This window comes from Papaver somniferum, chromosome 3, assembly GCF_003573695.1.
Source record: "Papaver somniferum cultivar HN1 chromosome 3, ASM357369v1, whole genome shotgun sequence".
Taxonomy (NCBI): Eukaryota; Viridiplantae; Streptophyta; class Magnoliopsida; order Ranunculales; family Papaveraceae; genus Papaver; species Papaver somniferum.
The window spans coordinates 7,734,847-7,749,907 of record NC_039360.1 but is presented as its reverse complement, the minus strand read 5'-3'; the positions used below and the strand labels follow the sequence as shown (position 1 = coordinate 7,749,907).

The 15,061-nt window shown below is 36.4% G+C and overlaps 1 long non-coding RNA gene across 3 annotated transcripts; it reads left to right on the top strand.

The window, feature by feature from the left end:
• Positions 1 to 8,699: 8,699 nt before the first annotated feature.
• On the top strand, positions 8,700 to 11,097 carry LOC113360893. 3 transcript variants are annotated; one of them, XR_003364851.1, is made up of 5 exons: positions 8,700 to 8,970; positions 9,281 to 9,847; positions 10,017 to 10,148; positions 10,301 to 10,403; positions 10,494 to 11,097. It is a non-coding gene; the product is annotated as an uncharacterized LOC113360893 (long non-coding RNA). The 3 variants fall into 3 exon arrangements; XR_003364852.1 differs by having other exon boundaries at positions 8,705 to 8,970; positions 9,600 to 9,847; XR_003364850.1 differs by lacking the exon at positions 8,700 to 8,970 and having other exon boundaries at positions 8,980 to 9,847.
• Positions 11,098 to 15,061: the final 3,964 nt, after the last annotated feature.

The following is a 15,061-nucleotide window of genomic DNA, read 5'->3' as shown; positions in this document are numbered from 1 at the left end:
TTCAGTGGAAGATTTTCATGTTCATGAGAAGAAGGAAAATGTGAAAGAAATTAAGGAAGGACGAAGAAAAGATAAGAGGCAGATGCTGCAATTTCTATCACAAAAAGAAATTCGCACAGATGGTTTGAGCAGGACCGTGTAAGCGATAGGTCACGGGTTCGAATTTCGCACAGACACATATTTTTCATTTTCTTCTCATTTGCATGGGAGAATAAAAGAATAAGAGAAAAACATTGTGCGTTTATTTCGCAAAGAGATTCTTGAACAGTTGGTCAAGAAAACAATATGTATGTTCGTGGTCGCAAGTTCGAACTTCCCTGCGAGCATAGTTTTCTTCTTTTTACAGATAGCAAAAAAATAAATAATTTCACAATATTTTTTCATTAGTTCGCAAACATGAGGTAGCACAGTTGGTCAAGCTTCGCTAAAGTGAGTTGTAAGACTCGAGTTCGAATCCCTCATCAAGCTTAATTTTTCGCACATTTTTGAAATCCTAAAGGCGAAGAAATGGAATAAAGTACAACATTGTGTGTTTCTTTCGGAAGCAACAAGTAGCGCAGATGGTCAGAGAAGGAGTATGCAAACTATAGGACATGGGTTCGATTCTCCCTGCGACCAAATAATTTTTGCTTCGCAAATATTCATTTCGCAGAGTTGATATTTGATTACTTCGCACAGTCTTTGATTATTTCGCAAGAGAGGGTTAGCACAGTTGGTCAGGAGGCATGAATGCAAGCAGCAGGTTGCGGGATCAAATCTTGCTTCTCACATGTTTATTTTTATTATGCGAAATTTATACAGAATTGCCTCTTACACAGTTGGACTTTGATTATTTCGCAAGAACTTTGATTATTTCGCAAAAGAGGCTTAGCACAGTTGGTATGGTGCGAGAAAATCCAAGAAGCAGATCAAGGGTTCAAGTCTCACTTCTCACACTTCTTTTTGCTGCGCGAAATTCATACATTTCAAGGCATTTATTCACTTCTTTGACAACAACAGCGACTCACATGGAAGCTAAGTACCACTTTCCTTGAACATTTTACTTTATACTAAGAACTAATAAAAAGATTTTTGATTTGATTTACAAAAAAGCGATTCAATCGCACGATTACAAAGATTTCAAAGATTATAAAGATTACTAAGATTTCAAAACTACAAAGACTTCAAAATTACAAAGATTGCGAGATTTCAAAATTACAGAAAACTGAGAAAATTTAATTTATATGTTTCTCTAGAATATTTCTTTTACAGAGAATAAAAAGATTTTTGATTTGATTTATAAAATGCGAAACAATCGCAGAATTACAAAGAATTCACAATTACAAAGATTTCAGAATTATAATGTATTAGAATTTCTCTTGAATATTTACTTTGCTTCAAATGATATGATATTATGAGAATGAAAGAATGGATGAAAGAAATGACATAAATAAAAAGATTAATGAGAGAATAAAGAAACGCGAACATTTTGCAGAAACAAAGAGACGCGAAAATTTCACAGAAACGCGAATAAAATTTCGCAGATATGGGCGAACCTTTATGGCGTACACCCTAGTTCGCGAATTTTTTTTCGCAAGAGGCAAATGTAAGACCTAAAGTATGTCATATAAGGGGGTACCTGTTGCATGGCTCAGGGAAAGGTTACACCGCCCCCGGAACCTGAGTCATGGAGATTTAGGGTCAATAAAGCCCATCCGGGAGAGGCACCTTGGATTCTCAGCCTAAGCATATGACTTAGGTTGGGCGACTAAGGTAATAAGGACTCTCCCAAGGAGTGAAGAATATGATCAAGGCGCCGAGGTACACGGTTGAGTCAAGAGTGCCGGGGGCGTTTGAAGCATCCTTTCCATTCTTGACAAGTCTTGGCTTATACTGCACTCGGCCCGAAGAAAACCCCACTTAGGGTGTAGTCTCGTAACCATAAGCCCTATAGGTAAAAAGGTAAGAGGATGCAAAAACAACTGGTTGTTGTTAAGACCGGATGGGAGGAGCTAACCTTGTATGGTAGAAGTACGCCTCCTTGAAGGGGTAACTAGGGGGAGATAAGGGCGGCACCCTCCATTAGGGAGCTGATAAGTGTCTTAAGACGAAAATATCATGAGGATTTTTACTCGCAAGGGTATTAAGGCTTGTCATATTTGTGCAACAATCCTGAAGAGGAAATAATACTAGAGAAAAAGATAAGACGAGATCAATGGGTCATTACATGAAAGTGTGAAGACGTCCTGCGATTTCGTCGCAAGACGGCAATGTCATGGGGCTTTATTTTCGCAAGAATATTTAGGCCTGTCATATTGTCGCAACAATCCTGAAGAGGAAGTAATACAAAAGAAAAAGTTAAGGCAAGATCAATGGGTTTTTTCATGAAAGTGAAAAGACGTCCTGCGATTTTGTCGCAATGACAAGAGGTGGCAAAATAAGACCTTTAACTAGGAAGGCAAAATAAGACCACATAAGAAAATGAGTAATCAAATAAGCTTGCGAATATGTACATGGAAATGAAACTGAGGCAGTGAAAATTCTGCAGACTTGATATTATGATCATAATGTTATGAGATACTAATAGTGCAGGAAAAAGGAAAGATGAAACACAAGTTAGAACTTGTGAGGAACAATAACTACACGAAGAGGAATGCATACACTAAAGAAAAAGCCAGAGAAATGAAGAATGGAGGCAATTTAAAGCTACATCAATTTTAGACGGCAAAATGAGTTAAGTAACACAAACATTAACTATACATTGCAATAGATAAGCATTCTCATCATACAAGCATCATACTCGCATCATAAAAGCATTGCACAAGCATTTCATTGAATAAACATCGCATACACATTTCATAATATAATCATCACATAAGCATTTAGATTCGCAGAGTTATTCAGAATTTCGCAGAATTATTCAGAATTTCGCAGACTTATTCAGAATTTCGCAGAATTTATCAGAATTTCACAGAATTATTCAGAATTTCGCAGGATTATTCAGAATTTCGCAGAATGTGTCATAATTTCGCAGGATTATTCAGAATTTTGCAGAATGTGTCATAATTTCGTAGGATTATTCAGAATTTCGCAGAATGTGTCAGAATTTCGTAGGATTATTCAGAATGTGTCAGAATTTTGCAGAATGTGATTATTTCGCAGAGTGTGATTATTCCGAACGATATGATCATTTCGCTCAATTATTTCGCACAATTATAATCAACTTGAAGAGATTATACTATCGCATGAGCACAAAACATGAGACAGAGCACAATTAAGAAACAATTCGCACATTCAACATTTTCTCAAAGATTCTACCCTCATAGATAAAGAAAAGAGGCAACTATGGATTACCAAGAAAACATTTTATGTTTTTTATCTTTTCGGAAAGAATCACCAAAAATGGAGTAATAATTTCGCATGAATATAGGCAATACTTATTATTCTCATTCAAGGACGTATATTTCTTACATTTCGAGAATTGAATATTTCTTATACTTCTTCAAGGATATTTTGTACTTCGCATACTTCAAAAGATGATACTTCTTATTTACTTCGCAACATTCCGGAACTTCACAAAAGAATAGAGGCAAGTACGTACTTTTCAAATCCAGTATTCTTTCGCTCGTTCCTTCATCAACAAAGATTAAAGACTACTCCAACAACTTCAACAAGACGGATTTTTCCTTAAAGATTGCTCCTCAAGCAATATTCAAGAAAAAAGAGGCAAGATGTAGGATCCAAATATCGCACTTAATAAGATCTCGCGAGAATGTAAGGAAGCTTGCGAGAGAACGTAGCATGTGTGAAAATTAAGATCCAATGTGAGCCTGCGGGAACATCGCACGGTGATTCCGAAATTAGGGGAAATGTTAGCTGTATCCCACCACATATGAGCTGTCATCCACTATGTAAATATCTATATAAAGAGAAAGGAAAGAGAGAGAAAGGGGAGAGACACTTTAGGGAGGACACATTTGTAGAGAGAGAGGGCAGAATTTGTATTATTATCTTCTTCTTCCTTCTTCAACCAAGAGCTCCAAATACTCATTAATGGAGTCTTAATTATAATCCATATGTAATTACAAACAATCATAGTGAAGATCCCTAACCCCGTGGATGTAGATCACATTGATCGAACCACGTAAATCTTGTGTCTTATTTTCTATTTTCATTATCTTTATCTTTATTTTCATATCAAATAAGTTTAGATATAGAATCATAGTCATGATAATACAAGGGGTGTGTTGTAGGATTTCCTACAACTACATCAAACATGTCACAAACTGGGGGATGTTCGATGAGGTATTGGTCTGGCGGTTTACAGCGTGCGGCATGCAACACATCCATTACGAGAACGTGTCAGGGAAATATGGACGGTTAACGGTGATGAGGGAAGTGGGCAAAGGTGTGATCGTGTGACAATCACCATCCCTACACGACCCCACTACTCCATCACTCAACTTTCTCCACTTCCTACGAGATGAAAGGTTGCACTTAAAATGACTTGTATAAATAGGTTCTCCAACCTATTTCCAAAGGGGAAGAGAAACCAAGTTGTTGTAAAAACTGTATCCAGAAACACCCAGAACTGATAGCTTACATTATGCATGCCAGTTCAACATTCTGATACAAGTCATAAACAACCAAACACTTTCACAAATCAACACCTTCTTCGCTTCCCTCCCTAAGATCAACCCCATCTCCTTCACTTTGTGACCGAAGCAAGTCTGGAACGGCCATTTCTTGGTTTAGGCCAGAATTGTACAGATTGATCTCTCGAATCTTAAGTACTCACGTGCAGTGCATTTGTTTAGGTTTTAGATTCGTTTCTCATCCGCACACACCCAAATTTACCAAAACCAGCAGAAACAGTTTTCACCCTCAAACACCTGTACAACTCGTATATGGGCATCAACCAAATATATCTCGTCTTCGAACTTTTGGTTGTACTATGTATGTTCCCATTGCTCCACCATAGAGAGAGAAAAATGGGTCCTCAACGTAGACTCGGTATATATGTTGGCTATGACTCTCCATATATTATTCGGTATTTAGAACCTCAAACAGAAGATGTTTTTAAAGCAAGATTTGATGATTGCCAATTTGATGAATCAAATTTCCCGTCGTTAGGGGGAGATAAGCCAAAACTTGAGGAATACCGTGAATTTTCATGGAATACACCATCATTAGCCCACTTTGATCCTCGTACAAAACAATGTGAACTTGAGGTTCAAAGAATTATACATTTGCAAAATATTGCAAACCAAATGCCTGATGCATTTACTGATACAGGTAGGATAACAAAATCACATATTCCTGCTGCAAATACTCCTGTACGGGCAAGTATCCAAGAAGGACATCATGATAATCAGTCCACGATACGCTTGAAGCGTGGAAGACCTCTTGGTGCAAAGGATTTAGTTCCACGGAAAAAGAGATCGGTAGTTGGCATTCCAGAAAAAGCCATTCTCTCTGAAACATTGATTGATCAATCAAACACTGATACACAAGTTGCACCTGAAGAGGCACATGTAGCTCAAAATAATGAGAGCTCTATAAACTATGTTGGTACAAGACAAAACTTGGATATGAATACAATTATTCCTGATAGTAAATTTGCTTTTACAGTTGGTTTGGATATCATTGAAAATATTGATGATCATGAACCACAATCTATCGAAGAATGTCGTCGTAGAAAATATTTGTCTAAGTGGGAGGTTGCAATCCAAGCAGAGTATAAGTCATTAGTAAAACGTGGAGTTATTGGTCCTATTGTTGTAACTCCTAAAAACGTAACAGCTGTTGGATACAAATGGGTATTCGTACGAAAACGTAACGAGAAAAATGAAATCGTGAGATATAAAGCTCGACTCGTTGCGCAAGGTTTCTCACAAAGACCAGTTATTGATTATCAAGAAACTTATTCTCCAGTGATGGATGCCATCACATTCCGATTTCTAATTAGTTTGGCAGCTTCAGAAAATCTTGAAATGCGTCTTATGGATGTAGTTACAACTTATCTTTATGGGTCACTTGATAGTGACATTTATATGAAACTTCCCGAGGGATTTCGTATGCCTAAAGCAGACAAGTCCAAAGATCGTAGTGTATACTCAATAAAACTTCAAAGAACTCTATATGGACTAAAGCAATCTGGAAGAATGTTGTATAATCGCCTTAGTGAATATTTACTGGAAGAGGGATATACTAATAATGCTATTTTTCCATGTTTTTTCATTAAGAAATCCAATTCTGGGTTTGTTATTATTGCAGTATACGTTGACGATCTAAATCTTGTTGGAACTCTAAAAGAACTCACTGAAACCGCTGCTTACGTGCAGAAGGAATTTGAGATGAAAGATCTTGGTAAAAATAAGTATTGTCTTGGTTTAGAAATTGAGTATGTCTCAAATGGGATATTTGTCCATCAATCTACTTATACAGAAAAAAGTCTTAAAACGATTTTATATGGACAAAGCACATCCACTGAGTTCCCCTATGGTAGTGAGATCACTTGACGTGAATAAAGACCCATTTCTACCTAAAGAAGATGGTGAAGAACTTCTTGGTACGGAAGTTCCATATCTAAGTGCAATTGGTGCTCTTATGTATCTTGCAAATTGCACAAGGCCAGATATTGGTTTTTCAGTTAATTTGTTAGCTAGATACAGTTCTGCTCCAACTCGAAGATACTGGAATAGAATCAAGCACTTATTACGTTATCTTAGTGGCACTATTGATTTAGGTTTTACCCTTATGAATATAAGTCAAAACTAATTGGGTACGCATATGCAGGTTATCTTTCAGATCCACACAAAGGACGATCACAAACTGGGTATTTGTTTACTTATGGAGACACAGCTATATCTTGGCGGTCAGTGAATCAAACAATTTCAGCTACATCTAAAAATCAATCTGAACTAATAACAATCCATGAAGCAAGCCGTGAGAGCGTCTGGTTAAAGTCAGTAATACGTCATATTCAAGAATCATGTGGACTTCCTTCAACTAAAGATTCACCAACAATATTATACGAAGACAATACTGCTTGCATTGCACAACTAAAGGAAGGATTTATCAAAGGTGATCGAATAAAGCACATCAGTCCGAAGTTCTTTTTCTCACATGATCTACAGAATGATGGTATCCAACAAGTAAGTTCAAATCACAATCTAGCAGACCTCTTCACTAAGGAATTACGAACTTCTACATTCAAGAAATTAGTTCACAAGATTGGAATGCGTCGACTTAAAGATTTGTAGGCCAAGATTTCGCTGAAGTAACCATCAGGGGGAGCATCATTAGGACTTAAACGCGTTGTACTCTTTCCTTCGTCAAGGTTTGTCCCACTGGGTTTAGTTGTCAAGGTTTTAATGAGGCAACATATACGTGTCCAACACTGTTCTGAGTCTCACACATTTCAGGTTTTTGCTCTCTTGATTTTCCCGATATATTTTGTGACTTAGACACAGTGGTCATCAAGGGGAGTGTTATAAACGTGTATTGCACGGGTTGTAATATAGGGAATATCTAGGGTTTTACGTTTATTTTACTTAGATGCCCTTGTGTCTAGCCTATATAAATAGAGGTTGTATTCTCCCTCATTGTTCTACACATTAATAAGAATTCTCCTTCTCTTTCTATTTTTCTATCTTTCACACTAATATCAATCTTAACCCAAACCACAAGAGTTTCATGGATTCTTATGAACATTTTTTTTTATCACAACATGCTATGTTTTTCCACCACCACTACAAACCACCACCACACACCACTAACCACCACCATCAACCATCGCTTCCACCACCAACCAGCACACCGTCACACACCAACCACCACCACCGACCACCGCCGCCACCAGCAACCATCACTGCCACCACCACACCACACACATCAACCACCACCTCAACTTTTGGATTTTTTTTTTTTAAGGAAATCATCACGACCTTTGTTTTTTTAAAATATATTACTAATTGGTAATATACTCCAATTTTTAAAAATCTAACTATCCCTAAGAAAATCCATTATAATCCAGAATCATATATCTATAAGAATCTTAAAGATTCTTTAAGAAACATTATAAATCCACTAGATTCGGGTAAAACTAATATCTAATTTTATCTAAATAAATCCTGATACAATACACCCCTGTCAGTGTAGCCTCACTGATTGATGGCACCCAATGGTTACCTTCAACCAATATTCCGTTTTTTCCGGAATTAAATGAAACTGAGAGTTAGTGGTGAAGGTTTCTGATAAAAAGTGTTGTTGTATTATTGTTTTCTGTTAAAGATGTATGAACTATGAAGTAATTATTATGTCTATACACTATATTTATTGGGGTAGGATCCGTTGACATGGTTATAATGACATAATCTTGACATTTTAGCGCCATTTTTTCTATCAAACCCAACGGGCAATGAATTTGAAGTTAATTTTTTGATGACATGTTCTTCTTATAAGTCTCTACGTTCCCACCAAAAATGAGAGCATTCCGAGATATATAAGACCACCATTTACCATTTTGAATATCAACCGTTGAAGATTAACGGTTGAAATTAAAATTTGTGGACGGTGAAGTTTCGTATTTTGAAATTCTCTCATTTTTAGCAGAAATGTAGAGTTTTATACGAGGAACATGTCGCCAAAATATTAGCTTTAAATTCATTGACGGTTGGGTTTGGTAGAAAAAATGACAACCATGTCAACGGATTATGTCAACGGATCCTTCCCCATATTTATTAACTCTTTTCTCTCCACTGGGATTTATATGATTTCTGTTCTCATTTATCTCACAATTCTAGGGTTTACAGATTGATGAAGGAAATGAAGAAGGTATAAGTTAGGTTTAATCGATTTACACCCTCTCTTTGATTGGTTTGCGTTTTTGGATTTGTAGTAGTTATTTGTTTGATCAATAAAAATGACAACAAAGAGGAGTATTGGATGATCAGTCATGGTGCTACAGTTATTCTCTATTCCCATCTCGTAAGTAACTCTTCTTTTTGATTTTGGATTGAAATTTATTTGATTTTAAATAAAGGGTTTTAATTATTAGTTTGGATCATGGGTTTGAAATCATGAATTTTGATGTTTGCATCTTAACTCAGTTACTCATTTAATGAACCTGATTTAGGAAATCATGAATTTACTACCCAGTGTTGTTTCTCTACTGTGAGTTAAGAGGATCCTTAAATGAAATGAATAGTTTCGATAAAACTGACTTTGATTTCGAATTGAGTTTAATAATGGCTTGGGTTAGTGCTGCATTAACAAATGAATGATACTTGTATGGAAGAATTAGGGGAAGAAGATGTTAAAGGCAATGCAAGGATTATTAAGAAATGCTCCTCTGTTTATGGCCTCAGGGATGATCACATCAGTGCTACTGTTTGTCATCCCTAGGAGTAAGGGACAACCAACAAGTTTGAGTAATTGGAGACCATTGTGATAAGCATCGTATTTTGGCTGTTTATTTTGTTCTGAATATGTATCATTTATGTGCACATTTCTTACATCACCAGTTCATTCAATCTTGTCCAATACTGATTTGAGCTCATGTATTTTAGAATCTGCTTATTGATAACTTGAATCATTGTCATCTGTTCTCAATTCAGCTTCACTTATTCTACCCCAATTGCATATGAGTCCAAGTAAAAATTCAGTTGACAGTGGTGGATTCATCACCACTGCCACCATTAATACTCAATCCCAGAATTCCCAAGTTGCAGCTCTCGTAATTATCGTCCTTCTCACAGTAACTAGTGCTGGATAATTATCAATAAATAAGCAGCCAAATATGATGCTTAATCAATATCATTCTTCTCAAGCAAAGATCTCGTAATATCTGCAGGAATCGCTAAAGGTAATTTAGAAATAATCAATAAATTCTTAGGTTTGGGTGCGGTATATTATTATTCCGCAATGCCTTATTTTTCAAATCATTAGTATTTATGGTGCAAGTTTTTTTTATATGATGTCTTAAATCATTTTTTCTAAAGGGTTTATGAACCTGCTTCTGTGCTGCTATACAGGTGGTCAAGCCTACCATTGTGCCTGTGCCGCTGATCGGACTGGATAGGCTTTGTTCCACACTCTGTATGCTCGGGCACCGAAACACAATTCTTTGCAGAATACTTTGTGTTGGATCATGAAGAGCACAACAGGTTCGAATCTTTAGAATATTCAATGTTGTTATTTTTAGTTTAGTAGCAAAAGGCAACCAAGTTCTTTTGTTGCATCCACTATGGACAAATTATCAAGGTAATATAGCCTAGCTTGTGATGTTTGTTAACGACATTCATTTGTATGACTGCAGCTGGAACCACTACTTCATCCTTTCTATGATGAGCTACGGGACCCAAGTGCGTGGTTGACGAAAGGGAGATTCCTTCCCCCACTTTTAAACTTCAAGCCTCGTGGTATGAAATTCTGAAACTATAATCCTCTCTACCAAAGTATACTAGGCTACCAACACAGATTGCTAATGATGCTCTTGTTTTATGCAACAGTCCTGACAAGCATCTGTGCAAACTGCAACCTCTAACAATCATCCAAATGGTTTATTGATTGAATGATGCAGTTAGTGGGAGTTAAAGCTTACTAGCCTAATGGTTGATGCAATTGATTTGTCGTCAGTTGAAGCGATATCTGAGCTCATTCATTCTAATTTGCCCACTAATGTGAGTGATTATCTCCTTTTTCTGTCTTTTGTAGAGTTTGTCTTTTGTACAATGTAGTTCTTTACAGCAGTATTGCACTAAAAACAAGTCGTTGCTTCTTGAGTTTGTAGGTAAGTTGATTGTGAATATACAACTTAGTGTAGTTCATTTATTTATCAGTTGGGAAAATGTGTCGCAACCATAGCCATTGTCGAATGTGTCATTAAACCAGTAAATTGTCTTGCAACTTTATTTTGAGACACGGATTAGTTCAGATATCACTTTTCAAGAATCTCTGAAAAAATTCGAGTGAATTGTCATTTAGTCAGGGACTCAGATATTCTTTTCTTATGTCTATTCCACAATATGATTTTAGCTTGTTGTAAGTTCTAGACATCGTAAACTCTCTTAAGAAATTAATAATGGATCTTGATAAAAAAAAAAATTTGTACCACTATGTTAACATTTGTATGTACTGTGTTGTTGTATTTACATTGCTTTTGATTTGGTTAAATGAGGGTTTCCTTTGTATGTACTGTGTTGTTGGAAATGATTTTATTGATCCAGGGATACTTAAATATCATTATGTATTATCTATATCCATATCTTGTTTGTACTTTCTTAGTTTAGCAACAAAACACACGACTTATTACAATGAACAGAAATAGTGGTTTTTTCAACAATCGCAGCATTTTCTATTTGATTCGCTACTTCAGTGGTAATTAACCTTACTTGATGGTCTCGTCCTGTTTAGCTTACACTAATCAGTACTTAGATGGTAATAACTTGAGAACTTGTCTCATTAATGATAGTTGATGGTAGACACTAAGTGAATATATCTTCACTTGTGGTCGGATTGAATATCTAATTGGGATTTTGTACATAGATCAGTATATGACATCAAGTCTCTCTAAGGCACATAATGCTCTAGATAGTTCTGCAGTGACTACGAGCTATGGGTTTTCAGAATGAGCTAAATATTAATAATTTATGAGGTGATATTTAGACCACTGAGTTGTGCACCATGTTATGCCATAGGCAGCTGGAATGGTTATTAAACTAGGCATAGGGGTTCTGTGGATAATGTTTTCTCACCTTGGTATTTAGACTTCACTTATGTTGTTATTTGCCGAAAAGAACTAGTATTGCATATGGCTACATTTTTGTCCAGTACTCTTTACTTTGTTGTGTTTGAAACGTAATCTATATTCAATCACTTTTATTAGTGGGATTGTAGGATCAGAATCTCGCAGTAATAATGTCTCAGCGAAATTATTAATAACACAACATGACAGTGTCGCAGAACAACTTTAGAAACGACATAGTAAACGACATCAATCAAATCATGAGAAAAGTGTGACGGTCCTGCAAAAATAAGGAAGTTTTGCGAGATTGATATTTATGAGGTTGCGATAATGTCGCGAGTCATATCCGAAAATAAAGGACAGATTAGTTGTCATCCACTATGTATTTCCCTATAAATAGTCATTCAGTTGTAAAGAAAATGAGAGAGATCTTTTCTGAGCGAGAAGCAAGTAAATAGGAGAGAGAAAATCTAGAGCAGTGGTTATTCTTGATTCCTTTATCTTTTTTTGTAAGATTGTCTAAAGATTCATCAATAAAATTAAGATTGTTAATCCAAAAATGAGTTAAATGTTAATGAAATCTTGTGAGGGGTGTAGTGTAGGATTTCCTGCAACTACATAATGGCGCTAGAAACAGGGACGAAGATTGAAGATCACCCTAGAAAAGGTTGAAGATTAATATTTTGATTTGTGGGAAATTAGAATAACTGGTGAAGAATTTTACGGAATCTCTTACAATTCATTAGTATTGAAGAAATGGCTAGAAGGAGGAATATATCCGAACAACCAACAACCGCTAGAAGAAGAAGTAAAAGACTTGCTGGAAGGGAGAGAAGTGAAACAGGAGAATCTACTAGAATAAGAAATGATGGAGAATATCAAATTCAACAACCAGTTCAACAAACACCGGTACAAAATAGAATTATGGATTATGATAGAGTGAGCATCCATACTTGGCGATCAAATTCAGCAGATGAAGAAGAACGACAAACGAGAAATAATAGATTAACAGAGGGAAGACAAGAAATAGTTGAAGGAATAATTCGTGAAGATGAGGAAATTGGAGCAGTAGAGATGTTGAGACGAAGAATGCATGGAGAAAGAAGAGCTGAGACAGAAGAGCGTGCAAATCTAACAAGGCAAAATCACGAATTGAGGATGGAAAATATGAGACTACAGAGTAGAAGATCAAGAAGTACTACAAGATCGTATTCAAGATCGACTAGAAGAGAGATGAGGCGAAACTCATCCACAGTTAATGCTGGAAATAATATTCGAGAAGAAATACGAAATCCGAATGAAGAACATCGCGAAGGTAGAGAAATGACTGATGATTGTTACGTTCCACAAAATGAAACTTTTGATGATTGGCAAAATGATAGAAATCAGGAGAATAGACAACGTCGGGGAAAAAATAATCAAGATGGCGAAGGGAATTGAGAGGAAGGAAGGAGAATTTTACATGAGAGAGAAACTCAAAGAAATCAACAAATGATTGAAGAAGAAATTGAAAGACACTATGCTGAACAAGCACGTTTAACTTGCGAACGTGAAAAATTGAGAGCGAAAATGAAAGAACAAGAGCTTCAGGAGGCAATTCGCCAGAACAATCATGACAATCGAGAAAGAAGGCGTACACAAACCGGAATAATGATAATCTCAATGAAGAGTATGATAGAGTACATAGGAGGGCTGAAAGACAGCGAATGGAATTGATAAGAAATGAACAAAATCATGGAGGGGAAAATGAGAGACATCATCATATACGAATTCAAGATAGAGATGAGGAAGAGAACCGCAGGAGAAGAAGAGATGAGGATGATGAAGAAGAAATGCAAAATTTCGCGAGAGAAGAAAGACATGAACGCAAAAGAAGGGAGGCGAAATTAAAAAGACCAATGGATCAAAATTCAGGCGTAAATGAACAAATCTTAAAAGAATTGGAAGAAATGAGAGTAATGCTAAATAATAGAGGAGAAGTAGGCAGAAGACAATTAGATGAAGCTATAGAAGAAGCCGCGAAAACTCCATTTACAAGAGAAGTACAACTAGGAGGAATACCTCTGAAATGCAATTTGCCCGCATTAACCAACATTTTTGATGGAACAACTTGTGCAATTCAACACATTGAAGCCTACGTGAGGTGCATGTTGCAGTGGGAAAATCATGATGCCGTATTGTGCAAGTATTTTGCATCCAGTCTAACAGGAGAGGCGTTAAAATGGTTCGAAGGTCTACCAAAAAATACAATAACATCTTTCAATCACTTGCAGACCACATTCTTGGGGGCATATATAAGTAACAATACTTCGCGACCTGGTATTGAAGATGTGTTTGGATTAAAACAAAGGATTGGCGAAAGTTTGAAGCACCTAACTAAAAGGTGGAGAACTATGTGCAGTGAAATGGCTGGCCGTGTGGATGAGAGATATCTTATCATTTATCAATGCTATGTTCGCAACCAATCTATTGTATATCCAAATTTTCAGAGTCAAGAATACGATCACAATGACTGAACTGCGAGAACTTCAGGAAGAGTATATTGCTCTAGAGGAAAGATAAAATGAAATGGAATCATACCCAGTTGCAAACACCAATTCACAAGCAGCGAATGCAAGCTTATTACCTAAACTAATAAACACAGTGGAGAGAACTTCACAAGTACAACAAGAAAAGGTTACGGGCAACAATCAACAGAAACTGGTGGCTATGGGAAGCCGAGATCAAGAGGAGTATGAAAGAGAAAGAAATTTCTACAATCGTGGTGGAAATAATAAGATTCAAAGACTTTATCAGTCGCAAGAAACTTATGGAGGTCAAAGACAAAATTATAATAGAGGACAAGGAGGTCACAAGGTAGTATGGGAATAAATCAAGATGCCACCTCTGAATGCAAGTGTGGAGAAAATATGGGAAGCTATAATTTTGATGGAGAATATACCAACACCATGGAACATCGGAACGGAACCACCTCAAAGCCGCAGAAGTCATGAGTTCTGTTCTTATCATGATTTTCACGGACATACTACAAATGATTGCAGAAATATAAAGAGAATTATTCTGAGAATGATATATCAAGGAAAACTAAACCACTTTCTGGTAGGACACCCACAATCTCAACCATTACTACCACCACCACCAAAGCATCACAGAGTAAACACGGTGAAAAAGAAGGAAACGTTCTTCGTAGAAGTTGGTACAAAAGAAAAGAATCTATTTTGTCACTCTATTGTACATTCATACAAGAAAATTGAATACTTTCATGACAATGTTTTGAGTAGAGTGTTCGCAAGAGACAATAATGGAAGAGAAATTATGAACATTGCGAAAATC